Raw genomic sequence first — 4,413 nt, forward strand, 5'->3', positions numbered from 1 at the left:
AGATTTAACTGATTGTGTAAGCAACAAGGTCCCAATGTATGAGCTACCAGACAGCAAACTAATTAAGCTAATTAATGGGTGGCTGAAGAACTCATCTGTGATCAGGTGCAAAGAAGACAGTGAAAAGGAGTTTTGCATATCCTGCTTTTGAACTACACAATACTTCAAGGCAAAGATACCGACTACACAATACTTCAAGGACACAATGCTTCAAGGCAGAGATACCACTGGAGATACTAACTTTACTGGAATAACCTCAGGCTGAGATAACCAGAACAAACAACCTCTAATTCAAAACTGAGCATGGAAAAACTCCAATGTTGAACAAAGACTTGAAATCCCTATAAAAGTGAGATGCAGACAAGCCAAGATGGGGAATCGACTTTCTGCAGCCTCATGGAGCACAGGTGTTTCTGTTCTTCCCTTGCTCCCATCACCCTCAACGAGTCTGGATTTGGCCATCCAGTGATATCATTGTAGTAACTATAACATCTTAATGGAGCAGTTTTGTCTGTATGTCTGTTTATGTCTGTTTGCATACATGCTTGTGTATGTCTGTTTGTATGACTGGTGTGTCCAAGCTTACGTACCTGCTTCATGTAATCAATAAACAAGGCATTTTGCCTTCTCCCCCTTTTTAAGGTCTGGCTTTGGATTTGAGCAATTGGCAATTTTAAGTAACAAAGGGACAAAGGAATCAGTAGTCCTATGTGTTGTCTTTAGGGAAAAGGTATAAAAAATAGCCACCTAGCAGCTGACCACACCATTAATGATGGCAGCACAGGAGCTGACACTACTCACTCACTAAAGCTGTCAAGAGCACCAAGCTACACTGTGGGTGCATCTACATGTGCCATCAATGCTATTTGGGTTTACTGAGCAGTACTTTACTGTGCCGTAAACCAGATCTGGGTAGGCATCTACACATACAGTCATTTGGGATCAGATTTGCTGCTTATGGAGTAGCCTGCTCCAGGCCTCCTCTGGCCCTGCAGGAGCTAGGGGGAGCTGGAGGTCCTAGCCAAGGCTTCCCAGGTGCCAGGGGCACTCTTTAAAAGGCAGCCCTGTGCAGTGCTCCCTGGCCACCTGCTTTTCTGCCCCAAAGCAGTCTTTAGTATGATGGTACAGCCCTCTACAACTCTTTTCTGCAGAACCTGTGCCCACTGTGTGATGGTTGCTCCACCCCCAGGCCCCAGAAATTTCAACCTGTGCCCCCAGTTTCTGCTTGCTACTCCCTTTGCCGTGTTTCACCATAGCAGTGACTACCACCTAACCCAGGTTAGACTCAGCCCTGTCTGCCTTCTTGTGCCATGTGGTCATGTGGCTAGGCTCACTGCTGTGTCTGAGGCCCCCTGCCCCCATGCTGACACCAATCAGCCTTTGGGCCATGACCTATGTCCCAGCAGGGATGCCAGTGATGTGCACATGGACAATGCAGGTCCCATGGTGGTGTTGGTGTTCCACACAGTGGGCTTCCCTCAGTTCACAAACCACATCCCTATCACCTGCCTGCCCCATGTTGACTTCCCACTGCAAGTGGTAGGGCTTTCATTCAGTTGTGCTGTAAGCTGTAGTGGACAACCTGGGTGCCTTCACCAACATCAGTACTGGCAGGTAGAGGCCACAATGCCTGCATCTTCTACTACTCTGCCCTGCATCTGCCCTGGTGGAGAATGGGCACTTTGCACCAGGTGTGCCAGACCTTCAGCTGGGTGATGTGACTGTCCTGCTCCTCCGCATCATCAGGGACCCTGCCTACCCATTCTTCCCCTGACTCATGTGGCCCTACACTGGCCAGCCAAATCCCCACCAGACACCGTTCAACAGGTTCCTGAGCTGGACCTGTGTGCTGGGGAGTGCTGGTAGAGTGCACCTGAAGGGACACTAGCACACCCTCACTGACCTCCTTGAGGTCACAGGGGCCCAAATCCTCCAAGTCATCACCACAATCTATATGCTGCTTAACACCTGTGAGGCCTAGGGGGAGCTCTTCTGTGAGGTGTGGGCAGAAGAGGTGAAGCAGGTGGAGGATGCCTGGAAGTGGGGGCACGAGCTGCAGCAGCAGTAATTGTGACAGGCCCTCCTCACCAAGGCCCCGGATGAGCCACACACCAGGGAATGGGAACCAGGGCACAGAGTGTTGGAGGTGCTGGTGGGCCACCTGCTCCTGCACCCCTGCTGTAGGCCACCTGGTTAGCCAGCCATATAAGCAAGGCCCACAAGGCACCCCCAGTGCCATGATCACTCTGAACAGTTTCAGCAAAATACTTTATTTCCCTCCACAAGCCCAGACCCAATCCCACCCTCCCTCCTGAACACCAAAACCTGTCCCACCTTCCCTCCCCAAACACAGACCCACACGCCAACCACCCCACCCACCCACAGTAAAGCACCCTCTTCCCCATATAAACTATGTACATTCTACTCTGTGTGCCCTCCTGGGGTGGGAGACGGGGATGGAGGTGCCTATGGGGCAGAAACCAGGGACAGGTGCTCCACACCCTGGCCTCTGGCCACACCACTTGCGGAAGCCATTGCTCTGTTGACATGGCTGGCTCTCCCTCCTGCAGACAGCAGGCAGTGCCAGCGGAGCCAGTGACACTAGCTCCAGTGCAGGCAGCTCCTGCTCAGGGGTTTCACAGAGCCTGGGTGAGTAGCGGAGAGAGGTGGGCCCAGCAGCTGGCAAGGGACCCAGGGTGGGTGCCATGGCAGGAAGACCTGGCTTCTGGAGGCACCGCTGCACCTCAGCCCAAGTCCAGTGGAGGGTTTGTGACTGGGTGACTGGGCTGCCAAAGGGCAGTTGAAGCCTGGGCTGGGCTGGGCAGTGGGCAGCATGAAAGAGGCCACCAGGATGCTGTCCGGCACCCAACAGTCTTTCTTCATGGCTTCCATTGCCCTGGTCATTACAGTGGCCTGCCACTCCTGAGCCAACAGTATCCTTTCAAGAAGGATGATGTGCTTCTCCTTGAAAGCCAGGGGCCAACCATGGAATGTACAGTCCTCCTGGCCCCTCTTCCAGTCCCTCTCCAACACATATGCAACCTTCTTCCACTCACATTCAATAACCTCTATGCTCCAGGCCCAAGAGTCCACCAGCTGCTCCTTTGCCATGGTTACCAGCCAATCCAGCAGCAGGGTCCAGTCCTGGATCCGTCGCTGCCAGAGCCAGCACATACAGAGGCCCCCGCTGAAACTGGCAGTGACCCTGAATTTGTACCCCCACTGGCAGTTGGCGTGTCTCCCCTGTATGTAGCTGCTGGCCCAGCAAAGCCAAGAGAAAGAGACTGGTTGTAAGAGGTTACAACATGTCTGAGATACCATGCACTATACCAGGAGACTACGTACTGCCCAGACTCAGATTGTGGGTTGTGTGTGCACAAGTGCCCAAAGACCTTGGTAAGTTGGCCATATAGGCTCTGGCACAGGTGGCCACTGGCTAAGCCCTCCATTTCTGATCACTCCTGGGGTGCTGGAAGCTTGCTTGATGCTTGCCACAGGCAACCTGCTTTCCTCACCCCTTTCCTAGGCTGGGCCAGGTCTAGCTCCTGGCAGCACTACCCTTCTTGTCCTGCCGGCCAGGCAGACTTCTCTTATGCCACCAGGCCCACTCTACATGGGCTCAGGGGGTAAAGAGGGAAGGGGTTCCTGCCTGACTGGGACCTGGTGGTACCCCTGCCCTTCCCCCTCTCCAGAGAGGTGGCCCAAGGCAGGGCCCACCCAACACATGGCCTGCACCCCCCAGGTAGGTCCCTGGTAAGTGTATCCAGCTGTGCCACAATTAGCTGTTTGTGGACACTGAAGGGTGCCCAAGACACTATGCCCTGCTGCTGCTGATTGTCGTGGTGCCTCAGGCACACCTGAGAACCTGGTTTGGAACCATGAGCTTTGACAGTGCCTTGAGAAAGCCCACACTTTCATGCAACATACAACATTGCAGGGCAGGGCAGTTGGTGACAGACATGCAAGAGAAGGGAGAACTCTTCAACAAGTTCTTTGCCTCCGTGTTCCTGTCTGCTGACAATGGGTGCTCTTGGGTGATAGTGTAGAGAGGCCCAGGAATGATGCGAGTCCCCCGACTGTTAGTTCAGACCTGGTTAAGGACTACCTGGAGGGCTTAGATGTGTCCAAGTCAGTGGGCCCGGATGACCTTCATCTGCGGGTGCTGAGGGAATTGGCTGGTGTCATTGCGGAGGCATTGGCATGGCTGTTTGAGGACTCCTGGTGCTCGGGCCAAGTCCCTGAGGGCTGGAAAAGGGCCAATGCGGTCCCTATTTTCAAGAAGGGGAGGAAGGAAGAGCCTGGCAACTACAGGCCAGTCAGCCTCACTTCTACCCTGGGGAAGGTCTTTGAAAAGATTATCAAGGGCCACATTTGTGAGAGCCCTGCAGGGGAAGTGATGTTGAGGGGTAACCA

The 4,413-nt window shown here is 53.6% G+C and overlaps 1 long non-coding RNA gene across 1 annotated transcript in view; it reads left to right on the plus strand.

The window, feature by feature from the left end:
* Window positions 1–325: 325 nt before the first annotated feature.
* LOC109321923 overlaps window positions 326–4,413 on the plus strand; it is a 21,250-nt gene continuing 17,162 nt past the window's right edge. The window contains exon 1 of the long non-coding RNA XR_002104222.1: window positions 326–407. This is a non-coding gene — a long non-coding RNA (uncharacterized LOC109321923). The remainder of the gene's footprint in view (window positions 408–4,413) is intronic.

Source organism: Crocodylus porosus, unplaced genomic scaffold (genome assembly GCF_001723895.1).
Source record: "Crocodylus porosus isolate Cpor-Errol unplaced genomic scaffold, CroPor_comp1, whole genome shotgun sequence".
Lineage (NCBI taxonomy): Eukaryota > Metazoa > Chordata > Crocodylia > Crocodylidae > Crocodylus > Crocodylus porosus.